The sequence below is a fragment of the Schistosoma mansoni genome, chromosome 7, assembly GCF_000237925.1.
Source record: "Schistosoma mansoni strain Puerto Rico chromosome 7, complete genome".
Taxonomy (NCBI): domain Eukaryota; kingdom Metazoa; phylum Platyhelminthes; class Trematoda; order Strigeidida; family Schistosomatidae; genus Schistosoma; species Schistosoma mansoni.
In genome coordinates this window covers 492,648-508,223 of record NC_031501.1, presented here as the reverse complement: position 1 = coordinate 508,223, position 15,576 = coordinate 492,648, and positions in this window count along the sequence as shown.

The following is a 15,576-nucleotide window of genomic DNA, read 5'->3' as shown; positions in this document are numbered from 1 at the left end:
ACAACAGGCTTCCTTAGCTAGGACTCTAGAATCTTGCACCATCGATGTGTGCCGCGTCTCTGAAACGCGCATACAAGATCCGAGTAGTGTCATTCATTTGACCGCACCTAATCAAAATAAAGAACCATCTCGATACACGCTTCGTGTATCTGGAAACCCTGATGCTGCTTCCAGTGGCCTCGCTGGAGTAAGTCCTAGGGCAGAACTAGCTCTTGTTGACTGGATCCCAGTAGAAAGTCGTTTGTGCGCTGTCCGACTAAACGGAACAGTAGCGACTCGGAAAGATAGGGACACTCGTCGTTGCCTCTTCGTCGTCTCTGCCTACTCTCCCACTGATTGCAGCTCAGATGATGTAAAAGATGAGTTTTACAGAAAGCTTTCCGACCTCCTCCGAAAAGCATGGCAACCTGATGTAATGATAATGCTCAAACAGGTAAATTAAGAGAAAGGGAAAGACACCTGGGTGGATCTTATGGTGTCGTGGCTCAAAGAACAGATAATGGCGACCGTCTGTTGCATCTATGCTCAGATAACCGCCTGTTTCTTGCAAATACTAACATTAAGCACAAGGAAAAACTCTTTTTGACATGGGGACCCCAACTTTGGACCCAAATTGATCACATCGCTATCAGCCATCGATGGACGAGCTCGATAGAGGATTATCGCTCATTCTGGAGCACATTTTTAGATTCAGATCATGCTCTAGTGCGAGCACGTATCTGTCCGGGTCTTACTGGACGTAGGAAAGACGCTGCAAGGAAACCTCTTAAGGTTCTACTTAATGATAGGCAAGCTAAGAATAAATTTCAGGAACAACTAGAAAAACAAATGGGCAGCCAATAATACTTGGACGCTTAACCAAAGCTCATGAAGGGCAGACTAGAGAAAACCAGGCTGGTTTTCGACTTGGACGTGGTTGTGTAGACCAGATATTCACTCTACGTCAAGTCCTAGAACATAGACACACATTCAGACGTCCCACAATAGTAGTATTTCTCGACCTTAAGGCGGTATTTGACTCCATTGATCGTGAGGTTCTATGGCAGTGTTTGTCAGTGAAAGGAGTACCAAAGAAGTACATTAACCTCATAAGGGCTCTCTACTCAAACACAACTGGTCGAGTTAGAGCCTATGGCGAACTGTCATCAGAACTGATTACCTCAAGTGGCGTTCGTCAGGGCTGTCCACTCTCCCCATTCTTGTTTAACTTTGTCGTTGACATGCTTTTAGAGATATCACTTTCATCATCTCAATCTCCAGGAGTTGAACTTTTACCGGGAGGCTCACTTGTTGACTTAGAATACGCCGACGACATAGTTTTACTTGGTGAGGACGCTGACAACATGCAGAGTCTTCTGACTACTATAAGCAACTATGCAGGCATGTTCGGGATGCGATTCTCTCCCTCGAAGTGCAAAATGTTACTTCAGGATTGGGTTGCAGCGACACCTGAACTAATGATAGGGAGTGAAGTAGTTGAGCGTGTAGACCACTTCACTTATCTTGGGAGTCTCATCAGCCCTTGTGGTCTGGTATGTGACGAAATCTCAGCACGGATACAGAAGGCTCGTCTAGCTTTCGCCAACTTGCGTCATTTATGGCGTAGGCGAGATATCCGTCTAGCAACCAAAGGACGGGTTTACTGTGCAGCAGTTCGCTCCGTCCTACTTTATGGCAGTGAAACATGGCCAATAAGAGTAGAGGATATTCGTAGGCTACTAGTGTTCAATCATAGGTGTCTTCGAAGCATTGCTCGTATATCCTGGGACCACCGGGTAAGTAATGCAGTTGTTAGGAAACGAGTACTAGGTAGGGATGGCAAATCGATTGATGAAGAAGTGAAACTTCATCGGTTGAGATGACTGGGACATGTGTTACGTATGCCCAACCACCGACTGCCCCGACGTGCAATGTTTCATGGTGTAGGAGTAGGTTGGAAGAAAGCTAGGGGCGGTCAGACCAAAACGTTGCACAAATCAATGAAGTCACTGACAAGTGGACTGAGCCATGTTGGTAGGTGTAGACTACCTGGTTGGGATTCGCGAGATGATAGCAACCGATGGTTAGAGACCTTGAATGACATGGCTCAAAATCGTTTGCAATGGCGAAGGTGCATCCACTCTTTGTGTTCTACCAAATTCTAATCTTCTGAATTCTTCATGTCTTTATCTTTTTCTCTTTCCAAATTTATTTCACTGTACTATACTCCAATAATTTCTTCAAACCCTAATCTTTTGGATTTCTGATTATACTCCTACTACTTCTACCACTATGGGATTTGAATCGACAACTGCATCTCTGTGCTAATGTGGTATGGCAACTCGAACTGATGTACGTACGTACGTACGAAGTTCTACGTTGTGACTGACTGAATGACTTTGTCGCACTTGATAATTCTCTTACATTCTTTATCAACTTATCTATTTAGTGGGATTTAGATTTGACTACTGGTTGAACAATAATTGGTTTAGTAACTGAGTGGTAATATTTGATTGGGTAATACTATACACTTATATTTCCAATGAAATCTAAAACTGTCATTTACCCATTTATTTTGTTTTGGCTTTAATTGGGCGATAGCGCGTATATAAGCTAACCTAGACAGTTTTTCTTCGTTCCAAACTTAGTTTGCAATATACTATGTTATTTATGTAGAGGTCAGTATCCACTAGATACGCCAAGATAGAACTGCTTATTTCTTTCTTTCGTCCTGTAGTCAACCATGAATGGTGATTTTTAGTAATACGATAATGAATGTGCCTGGTCGTACGCCTTATATAACAAACTTTACTGTAGCATTTTAAAATGTAGATACACATAAAGATAGGGGAACTGGGCAGTCCATCCTTAGTTCGTGAAATCACTTTCGGCCGGCTCTGGGAAGTAGGACATAATCTTGCCTCGCTGGATGAACTTTCTAAGGCTTTTTAAACACGATGAGTTACCGTTTCGCTGGACATTTCACCTTCAAACGTTATTTTCAAGAATATGGGCTTTTCTGGTGCCGTTGGAGATGTTATTTAGGTTTAGTTGCAGCCACATGTTTCATTAGAAACTTTGATGAGTATCCGTGTTTATGTAAAAAAATCCTGAGAAAGATTTAGCTCCTCTTCAAGGCTACGACAAAAAGAAATAATTTAGTTCTTATGTTTAATGTGAAAAAGCTAGAAAAGTGTTTACGTTGTTTTTGTATATTCGATACGTAATAAACACGAATTCAACGCCTCATTTTCCTTGACAACTGTTTCATTGATGATAAATGTCAAATGACCGCCAAATGGCCTTACTTTTCCATGTAGTACCTATATACAGTATCTAATATCTTTGTCATGTGCTTGTATAGACCAGTTGATTTTTTGGAGCTTGCGCCTCGTTATTTTGCTACGGTCCCAGGCATTTGACGGTTCTAAATGAAGACCCTAGAAAAACTCAGGCTGAATACTAAGTAACTGAACTCAAGATAATGACATACGAAATTAAAGGTCTGTTTGCCCTGTGTTTTTATCTCGAAATTCAGTTACTTTTCTGGTGAATTAGGTTTTTCAAAGCTTAAACCTACAGCTATCAGCACTACATTTTGATCCCATGTAGAACTATTTACCCACCAATTTTGTATTCTTTGCACTCTCCTCTCAATGTGCAGTTCCATGGCAGATGTGTTTTCCATCCACTCGTTCTCAATAATTCTTTTTGAAGTGACAGTTTTTGGAGGTTCATGTGTCTACGGTAAAGATAGATGCTTTTGTTCTAGGGGAGTGAAGTTGCTAAGACCGGAAGCTGTAGAGTTACTTAAATTGACCAGTTTGTTTTAATAAATATGATTACCAAATCAGAACATTTGATGCCAATGTGTATAAATGAGTGAGACATGAGTATAAACCATCCGTCTAATTCCGTATAATCGCCTAGGCTAACACCGTTTGTGAGACGGTGGCAATAAAAAACAAAATACGGATTGAGTTCGTTCATCTCGCTAAATCGTGTCCATAGACAGACATTGAAATGAGAATCAAGATGACCAAACGAAGCAGAGAAAATAAGCATGCCAACCGTGACTGATTGTTTATGATCAGATAAATATGACCTAAGGGAATGTGATGGATGGGCTAAGTGATACATACACATAGGATTAAAATAGCTAATTCATAGCGCAGTAAAGAGACACGCTAACAAGGAAACCGAGATGTTGACATCACTGATCTTGTTTTGCTGTTCTGACGTTACGTTTTCTGCGGCCAGCACCTCCATAATGTGGTTCGTTCGTGGTTGTGTCAAGTCTAGGATTTGCAGATAATGATTGAATTTCTGAGTCAGTGGGAATATTTGGCGAGGGTATGGAAGACACCTGCCGTTGTTATTGCTACTTATGCGCTTGTTATTGACATCGTGCTAACAGTGTATCAGCGAACCGAACTGGTGTAATTTCTGTATCATTGTTTGTTCACTAGTTTTGGTTAGTTAGTCGGGGATAGTTAGTAGTACTACTTTTCGTTCCCCGTAAAAAAGTGGACTATTCAACCGCGACTTACGCACTGAATAAATTAATGAGCGTCAGACATAGAAACAGGTACGCACAAGGCGTATAAGAATAGATTTACAAGGACATGAATACAAGAAGTATATTTTCTGAAGATCACAAGTTCCTATGAAGTGAATATAGTTATTATGAAAGTAAAGATGAATCAATAGGTGTATGCTATCTGAGTTATTAGCGTATATTCAAAAGCTAAGACAAACTATGAGTGTGAAGTAGTACTAGATACCACAAACAGATGGAAACCGAAAGAGGAGTCTGTCACAATATGAATATTAATGTCCCTAGTAGTATATGTAATACAGTTTAGTGAACCATTCTCAAATACTAAACCCGAACTGGTGAACGAATACCGGTACAAGAGTCCGTTTGTTCATCAGTTACAACAGGCTCATTTTCTGGCACAACAATACTGTTACCATGTCAATTATAACTGTCCAAACAACAATAATAAAAATAAATGTCTTCATATTTTCGTTGGATATTCTCACTGAGTCTGGGTTCCAATCACGAATGGTCACAATACATTGATACTGACGCCGGAAAAAGGAATGTTAGCACGACCAAACAAGATAGGTAGTTCAACACCTCATCTATCTTGGTACTCCCCCGCTAAAATGGGACACTGTCACATTCTCTTCACTACTCCAGTATTGTTCAAAACAGGCCTCAAAACACAGTGAAGATAGAGCAAAAAATCGATTCTCAATCAGACTAGCTGTTTATACACTCATACCTGGCGATCTATATGGGGTGGATAGGACAAACAGTAGTATGCGTAGCTGTTCCTGTTCTTTTCAACGGCTCACAGGCAATAACTCGTGGGATAGGGTTATGCAAATCGACTGTGCCACACAGCTTCTTTGTGCGGGGGCTTCAGAAGTTAGACTAGACATGATGAGTTGACCACATATAAAACTAGATGAAGTGGTAAGGCCGCTTCGTGTATTTCTTGTGGGTCATAAAGTCTACATATCACCGTACTCGTGGGTTTAGTTGTTGTGTATAAGTTCCGACAAATTACATAACTTTGATTCAATCATCAAATTATCATGACAATGGCATTGATTTAAAATCATTGCATTTACTGATTATCGACGTCGTATTCATTTTATTATGACGTGGATTGATCACATGTTTGCTTCCCGAGTTTGATGTGACGTCGTTGGTCTCGCTATCAAGAGGCACAAAATAATACGTCGAATTTGACGTTTTTGACTGACCGTTTATGCATTAACCGCATTGCTTCTTGTTACAAACAACTCTGGACTTTACATGTATTCATTCTCGACCACCGATCGCCTGTCACAATACAATCGCAATAAAGCGCGCCAATTCTCCCACTGAACACCAGGGTCCTAATGACATTAGTGTTCTAATGTACGAAAATGTACCCACGGTTCCTATAACCAATGTGCCTTATAACATAACCTACCTGAATGACCTATCCCAGTAAATCCCGTAGCATTTGCAGCAATTTGATCTTGCCTGTAAACTAACATGCCTCATGAAACATACTGTTATTTGAAGATATACTATTATTGCTACTTACGCTTTAACTAAGAGGACAACTTACAGAGGTGGATGTCTTAATTCAGACATTATTGTGTCCAAAACCCCCGTTTCTACCAAGGGAATTGTTAGAAAGCTAGAGACGATATCAGAAAAAGAATCTCTGAGCTCTGTATGCAATATGGATTACTCATCTCAAGCACCGAAACTGAATCTCCCACTAGGTAGTCAGGGTCACACTCCACACAAATTTACTCCTAATATGACCAGCAAGCAAAAAGAAACAGGGAAGTAAGAAGTCCTAAATTACCCATGTTGCTGACTACTATTGGGAAGAAATGGCACAAAAACGGTTATTTAATCGCATCCTCGCCGCTTGTCAGGGTCGGAGACTCGGCAACTGTGATACTTCAATACCTAGATAGTAGAGCATGTTTTAGTTGAGTTACTCCTGTCCGTGGTTTTAGTACGTTTGCCTACGATATAAAGAAGATACGGCGATGAAACTAACGAAAGAGAAACAAAGACCTCATCAAAAATGACCCCAGCCATCCTCGCCTGCATACCGAATTCGTCCACCGCAGGCTCAGTCATACACGTGACTATGGGAGCCACAATCAGTGCTCGTGCACCGACGAAATTACCCACCACAACTAATATCCCTGTTTACAGTAAGACGTGGTGAGTGGACGTTGAGTAGGGAATCGGCGGAAGCGTAGCTCCCAAAACTCTGAGGATGACGGAAGAAGACGTTAGACGAAACAACCTGATTTTATTTTATGTCCCAGATTCCGAAAGTAGCTAATTAAAAAGTAGATCAGTTTTTGACAAAGAACAGTGAGACTGCACAATGTTTGAAAAAAGTATCACTCCAGCCAAACTATGCTGCCTACATAAGGTCCAAAGTTTAGCTAACAGTAAACATTCTCCACTGAGGGTGACTTTGGATTCAACACACGTTACGGAGGAAATGTTACTGACATAACAGAGACCGTCGGTTGGAACACCCTATCGAATCCGAGTTAGACATGACGAACTGTGACGCGTGGAAGATCAGCAAACACCCAAGAGTCATCCAGCATCGCGGTTCACAAAGTTCCTGAGCTAATTGTTGGTAGTCTCGATGAAGCTCGTGAGCACCATACAACACAGTAGCGTTATCACACAGCATAGATCTTCGCACCACCACAATAATTATAGCATTCGGGTAACTTCAACCGTTATACCTGACAATCATTAAGTCACCATGTCTGCTACAGACAGTTTCATTACTCCTAGTACTTTAGAAGGTAATGGAATGACTGGCGAATGAACAAACGAGGGAGTACATGGATAAAATCAACATCCTCCACGAAGTTCAACACGAGTTCAGAAAAGACAGGTCATGTGCATCAAGTCACTGCATAGCATGAGAACGCTGGACGATTTACCGGGACTACAACATATCGGGACATGTAATATTCCTCAATTTTACAAGCGCTTTTGACACAGTACCTACCATGCTTCTCATGTCAAACGTTATGAAGAAGTTTCTTAGGGATCTACTTTTATCCTGGCTTTGAAACCACCTACAGAACAGGATTTTTCATACCAAGGTGACAACGGAGTGCAAGCGAGTTGGAAGGTTTCAGCATCAGTCGTTTTGCAAGCAGAGAAGAACGGACAATAGATAGTGTATTAAAACAATCTGTCACAATATCATGTCACTAACATTCTGCTTCATTTGGCACAAACAACTTACACTCTCCATGGAAAATCACTCCTGACTATCTCTTCACAAGGCGATATCGGGCTTGAGACCATAAAGATACTAGACATCAGTTCAAATTAAGCAGGGAATATATCCAAGGCGATCGCGACTTTATACTTTGGGCTTAGACAACCAGGCGCAGTAATCTCAGAGCTGATCCTGACACCATTCAAGACGTACCCACAGACGCAACATGAAGTCCTCAATGCTGTTGAACTCCTTCTCTTCATAAGAGACATAAATATCTCATCCCATGTACAGAGTTGAGAAATCAAGTGGACAGGAGCTCCTTGCTAGAAAGCGTTTGCACTTTCGATATGTGGCGGTTTCGTTCGTGGGACTAATCGGCAAAAGTGCGACTGTAGGAAGAAGAGGTTGGAAGAACAAGAAGAAATCGTTCAACCCCGAGTTGTCAACGAAGGTCTTTTGAGTAGGACGGTACCAGAAGACATGCTATATTTTTTGCTCGAGTTAGCATAACACACCACAGTGGCTTATATCCAGAATCTGAGGGTTGCATTCATAGGCGTCCGGACCGGAAAACGCTGCAGACGTAGGACGGAACCACACTGAGTAAAGAAGCAAGAGGCGACCATAACTATCAGCTTCGGGACCAAACGCATGTCAGACATATTAGGGGCCAGAAGATCGACTGAGTGCGTTGACAAGAGCGTGGGTGATCAGGCCATCTTTCGCCAGGGTTGACTGAAGTCGACGGTACCAATAGGACAATGGTCGGAGGCGTGGGCTCAGGGTAAAGAAAATCAAGGAAAAAGCGAAAGGTGTAGCGCGCATGCAGTATAGTGATAGAGTCCTATACCATATCCGTTGCTTATTGAGAGGTTAGTCGCGAAAGCGTACGGGTAGGCGTATTCGGCAACCGGATTGTGAGACGGTAGTTTCGTGTGTACCTCTTGAGACTGCAATCTCATCCAAAGTGAAGGGCAGCGTGGTCTTCTGGTCTGGACATGAGACTGAAGTCTCATCCGTAGATGGTGCAGATGAGACGTACGTTTGATGGGTCTAGCATTGGGTCTCAACTTATCAGGTAGGGCACTGTCATCGACGTGTGCTGGCTTGAGACGATCAATGCTGACTATCTCGACGTGGCCATATCGACCAACCTTGAAGGTCTTTTCGTGACGCGAAATCACGTGAAAAGGTCCTTCGTAAGGATGTTGCAAAGGTTTGCGTACCGAATCTACTCGTATGAAAACATGTGAACAGGTAGATAACGAGACGACGATAAGCAGAAGGTACGATGCGACGGGGAAGACCAGTAGAAATATCACACAGGATAGTACCTGAGCTAGTAGCTAGGGGTTCATCCCTACACTGAGAGGATGTAGAATGCTGTGCTTCTTTACAGGAGGGATCGCGTGCTTGAGCGGCGGCCATAGAAGGGAGATCAAACACCGATAAAGTGATCGCATTCACTCGGATACGTGACAGAGCATCGGCAACATATTTCGACTCGCCTCTAACGTGACGAAGGTCTGTCGTGAGCTGAGAGATAAAGTCCAAATGTCTGCACTCTCGTGGTGAGTAGCTGTCAGACTTGGTATGCAGAGCATATGTTAAGGGCCAATGGTCGGTGAATAAGATAAAATCGAGACCTTCTGTTGCGTACCAGAAATGTTTGGTGGCACAGTATGCTGCTAGCAGTTCTCGACCAGAGGCACTATATCCCGTCTCCGTAGGAGTAAGGTGTGAGAAAAATTCGAGAGGTTGCCAACTCTCGGAAATGTTCCGTTGCATAATGGCTCCTATGGCGAAATCCGGTTCATCAACCGCTATACTAAGCGTGGCTGATGGGTCAGGATGAGCAAGGAGTGTGGCTTGACCTAGAGCCGTTTTGATCTCTGAAAATGCAGTACACACGGCATCGTTCAATCACAATTTGAGTGGATTACCGCAAAGTCGGTTAGTGGTCGTAACCGTTCTGCCGCGTGCGGGACGAAACGTTGATGGAAGTTGACCAGATCGATGTTAGAAAAAATGGTCGTACGGTTGAGTGATTCCGTGACGTCATTGATGTGGAGGATGGGGTAGCTATCAAAGCGTGTAGCTACATTTAATGCTCGGTGGTTGCCACATAGTCTCCAACTAACCCTATCCTTTTTGCGTACCATGTAGACAATTAATACCAGTAACTAGTAAATTGTCAAGCTCACGTTTAGCGAAAGCTAATTTATCCGATGCCAGTCGTCGAGGTTTCGCCGTGACTGGAGGGCCGCGGGTGACTATGTATTGTACCACACAACTAGTCACCAATGGGATCTCTTCGACAGGTTTAGTGGGTCAGGGGGATTTCTGGAATAAAGCGTGGAATACATCGTCACAAGAATGTAATAAACCTGTGATTCGGTACACGTTTGTTTGGGCTCCAAGGCCCATGAATTTACTGTTCGACGAAGTGTCGATTAGCTGTAGCCTACGTGAATCGACTAACGGTTCACATTGCTATAGGAAATCGATACCGAGTATGGGTGTGGAAACATCGGCAATGATGAACGTCCACAGATACTGTCGTCGGTTGCTCAGGTTGACTGTCAGCTGTCGTGTACCATAAGTAGGGACGACTGAGCCATTCGCCGCACGTAACCGAAGCATCGTACCTTGAGACTTACTGTTACCAATAGGTACGACAGAAACATGGGCACCTGTATCCACTAGGTACCCAGCGTTAGTGCGATAATCGTGAGCACGTGAGCATGACCTGGCTTGGGAAACGTGGGGTTCTGCTATATTGGATCGATCTCGACAATTGAGGCGGGTATGAATACAGTTATCCCTATCACCCTGAGCCAGAAGGCGACTAGCGTCGAGATCTACGTTCGAACGTGATGTTGAGTTAACTATATAGTTGTCTCGGATGTCAGTTCTTGCCAGTATCCTATCTGCTATGAGGGTCACCTGGATGAGTAGGGTGTCCTCGAGCAGAGCCGTAATCGCTGGTTGCATATTTGCTGGTGGGGATTGGAGCCATAATTCTTTAACAATTTCGGGATCTTCGGTCGCAGGTCCTGTGAGAGAAATTAGGCGCGTGAGGTGATGGCTCAGTTTGGCATCACCGAGCGGGTGACGCGCTAACAATATTCACAATCGTTCCTCCCTCAAAGAGAGGAAGTGTCTAAGGGTCGCGTCCTTGAGACGATCGTAAACGTTAGGTACATTCGGGTTAAGGACAACCTCACGAACAGCAGCGATTCCATTTTCCGGGTAAAGGTTCGCGAGCGTAAGCGTATTTCTGCGGTTGTTTCGTAATGTGGCGGATCTCGAATTGAGACTCCAGTGCTGCGAACCCAACTTCTTGATTATGAGGAATAAAGAAGATAGGTCGAAAATTGATGGCCTGTACATCTGAGTCTATTATATTGATACCACTATTATCGTTATTCACCATATCGAATAGCTGTTCGAATATTATATATTAAAAAGTATCGATAAGAATATGTGCAACAAAAGTGGATATATAAATAATAGACTTACCGTGGTAGTCTTCTTTGGAAGGTTTTCTAGAGGTTGAAGCGTTTTCGTCTTCAAAAAATAAACTAGATAAAAACACCAAATAAGGACAAAAAACTGGCAACCAGAGAAAAGTGAAAACTGTTAGATCGAAAAGTGCTGACAAATACATAAAGAAACAATGTACTCAAACAGTACAGAGAATAAATCACTTTTGGAAAAGAGATACCCTTGACATTACTCTAACTAAAACAAATTCAATTAAAGTTAAGGCAGTAGGCTTGATACTTAATAACCGATCGAATCCATAAGGTTAGCTCAGAGAGGAAAAAAACCACTCTTCTTCAAAAATAGTGCGCGGTAATCATCATCCTTACAATGGCATCAACTTCGTCACCTATAGAATGGAGGCTATCAGACATAGTGCGGCTAAACTGAAATCAAGTTTAGGTGTAACACGTGGAATCAGCAGTTAGAGAACAGCAGGACAGATCTGAAAAACAGCACAGCACACAATGTTAAACGAAGGCTTCACACCAAGAGAGAACACAGTGGAAATCACGAGCCTCTTTATTTCAAAATCAAAAAGCGCGGTGCGCGAGAGTACAGCGGGAAGAGTCAGTTTACAAAGTAGTCTTATGAGTCATCTTGTAAGCTTAGTGTACATAGGGCTTGCTCTTCTTCCTCTAAAGAGTTTATGTTTGGTCGCCCTGCAATAGAAAGAAAATAGAATGCATTAGTATATCATACATAGCAATTTCAACTCCGTTACACCGCCCCCTCTCTTAAATAGGCACTGTCCTCAGTGCCTGGTCTCGGACATGGATATGCTGTCCCCCCTTCTGATGGTACCTCATAAAACGTAGTGGCAGGCGGTGGATTGGCGAACTGGGCATCCGCGGAAACTAACATCCTATCTGGTTTTATTTGGTTATAGTGAACAGTCATCACGTCATCCTGGGGTCGTTGCAAGTTACGTAATACGAACGTAGTGGGGGATCGGATGAGGACGATTTCAAAGGGGCCTTGCCAGGGCTGGTGGAATTTACTGCAACTCCCTGACGATGTCATGGGACGACGTAGCCAAACGCGATCATCGACATTATACACTGGTCCGTGCACCCGACGATCGTACAAGTCCTTTTGATGTTCACTAGCTTTGCGCAAATTGCTGTTGACCAATCGGTATGCATCAGCTAAGCGGTTACGGAGAGTACGTATGTACGGCACATGCTCTTGTTCTTCGCAGGGCAGCAGGGGCGTCTGTATCTCCACTGGTAGGCGTAATTCATGCCCGAATAATAAAATAGCGGGTGAAAACCCGGTGGAGCCATGTACCGATGTACGATATGCTAAAAGACACTGAGGGAGGACATCATCCCATAACTCCTGCGACGATCTGCTCACAAACGCTTGCAATATGGCTTTAATACTTCTGTTTGTTCTTTCTACCAGCCCGTTACCTTCTGGGTGATACGCAGTGGTTCGTGTCTTCCTGATTCCCAATAGCTGGAATATCTCGGCGACTTTCAAAGGCTGGACCTTGACCAGAATGAAGTGAGAAGGGGGCGCCATAGCGGGAAACTCAATGATCGATGAAAGCTCGAGCAACCGTAAGAGCGTCTTGCTGGGGAAGGGGTACTGCTTCGCACCATTTAGTAAAGTAATCTACTATAACCAGTATGTAGCGATTCCCTTTCTTTGTTGTTGTTAATGGTCCCATGATATCTATGCCGACCCGCTGATGTGGTCCTGTGGTCACCATCGGAGTTAACGGTGCACGAGGTGTCTGTCGAGGCGATTTGAAACGGCAGCACGTGTTACAATTTTTACAAATTTGCACTACATCTCCATGCATGGATGGTCACCAAAAGCGCTGGCGGACCGCGTATTCCATCCTTCGTTCTCCTGCATGACCTAGTTCGCGGTGCACCTGCTCCACAATGCTCTCAACTTTTATCCGTGGTACTACCAATAGAGGTTGTCTCGCTTCGTTAATTAAGAATAACGTGTCACCATATAATTTTAGATTGCTCCATTTAGTGCAAATACGACGAGTTGTTAATGATTGATCCTTTAACTCTTTCATGGATGGTTTATTGTTTCCCTGTAACTGTCTTTGATATATAATCTGCATGTCTGGGTCTGCTGCTTTCAGGTAAGGCCAATCGATCTCTAGGGCTGTGCTAAGAACTGCATTAACAGTACCTGCGGTTTGAGGTATGCGGGAAAGAGCGTCTGCGTTTGTATGTCGGCTTCCAGGTCGGTACTCGCATGTGAAATCGAACTCTTGTAGTCGTTCTTGCCAGCGTGCCACTTGCCCCTCTGGTTCGCGGAAGGAGCGGAGCCATTGTAATGCACGGTGGTTTGTGCGTACACGGAAAGGTTTACCTAGTAAATAATGGCGGAAATGTTGTAAGAATTTTACTAATGCTAACATCTCTCGACGCGTTGTCGAATATCTTGTTTCGCTCTTATCCAGTCGACGGCTAGCGTACGCAATGACTCTTTCTTGCCCATCTGGGGCCACTTGTGATAGAACTGCTCCAATAGCCGAGGAGCTGGCATCCGTATCAAGTATAAATTCTCCCCCGCTTGCTGAGGTATCCGGAACGGCTTAGTCGTGTCTTCAAAGCATCGAACGCCTGTTGACACTCTGCAGTCCATAAAAATTTTCACCCTTTGTGCGTCAAACGGTGTAAGGGTGCTGCTAACGATGCAAAGTCGCGGACAAAGCGTCTGTAGTAAGAAGCTAGGCCAAGAAAGCTACGAACGTCTTCCGGTGATTTGGGCTGTGGCCAATTAACAATGACACGTGTCTTTTCTTTATCGGTGCCTACTCCATCTGCAGTGATACGATGTCCTAAGAAAACTGCTTCTTTCTGCAGCAGGCGACATTTGGACGGTTTTACTTTTAAGTTGTGTTGTTGAAGGCGATGGAGAACTGCCTTCAGATTAGCACTATGTTGCTCGGGTGTGCTACCATACACAATAATGTCATCAAGATAAATCAAACATTTATGAGGTACTATATCTTGTAAGACTGTTTGCATTAATATTTGGAAAGTAGCTGGGGCATTCGTATAAACCATTTGGCACTACAAATGCGATTTTCTTTCTATCTTGTGGTCTGACTTCCACTTGCCAGTACCCTGATGCTAGATGTAACGTTGAAAACCAACATGCGCCACTCAAGGCGTCTAATATAGCATCGATTCTCGAAAGAGGAAAAGAGTCACGCTTAGTTATAGCGTTAAGGCGTCGATAGTCTATGCAGAGTCGCAGAGAGGAATCTTTCTTTTTTACCAGGACGATAGGTGATGCCCAGGGGGATGATGACGGTACTATAATATTCTTGTCTAGCATATCCCTTATCATTGTATCCAGTTGTGGTTAATAATGTACTGGCACTCTACGAGGCGGTTGCCTAAGTGGCCTGTGGTCCCCCGTGCAAATGGTGTGTTGCACCGTACTCGTTCGATTGCCAGAAATACTCTCTTCGAATACCGAACTAAACTGTTGAAGCACGGCAATCGTTGCATGTCGATCTTCCTCTGTTAGTATTCGGTTGCCGTTTACTTGCCGCACCAGGTCTGAGATTCCCACATATGACACAGCTTTAAATGACGTGTCAGTATGGTGCAGGCGTATTCTAGTCTCTCCAAATTTTGCTTCCAAGCTGTCCATGAATATACCAGCTTTATGTTCTAACATGAAATCGACTCCGAGTATCATATCCCAAGTCAATGTCGGACAAACTAAAAATCCATGACGGAAGAGATGTCTATCTACCGTTAGGTCCAACCATACTTTAGAGTTCACTTTCAATGGGTCTCCGCTTGCTGTGAGTAATGTGTATGGGTATCGCGTTTGTTGGACTTTATGATTGAGCCTTCCTAAAAGCTCGTCCTTAATTAGGGATGCTGACGCTCCGGTGTCTAATAAAATTTCGATATCAATACCCTGTACTCTACCCTTAATCGTGATGGGGCGCACATGGCTAACATAAGAAGATAAATGGAAAATGTGCGGCTTACTTGTGTTACCAGAACGATTATGGCCACATTTCTTTGCATTTTTGACAAATCGTCGGCAGTACGGGCATTCGGATTGACAACCGTGATAACTATTCGTTGATCTCCAATTCTTCTCAGAGGGACTGGATTGTCTTCGACTGTTCCAGTGGGAAAACTGGGTAAAGTCTGAAATGTGTTGAGGGTTCGTTGGGCGGCTCGCTTTTGTGGGTTGTGTTACTGCCACCGTTGGTTGGTGCATGTCTATTGGGCTTTTTAGCTGTTCGGCTGCCATGAAC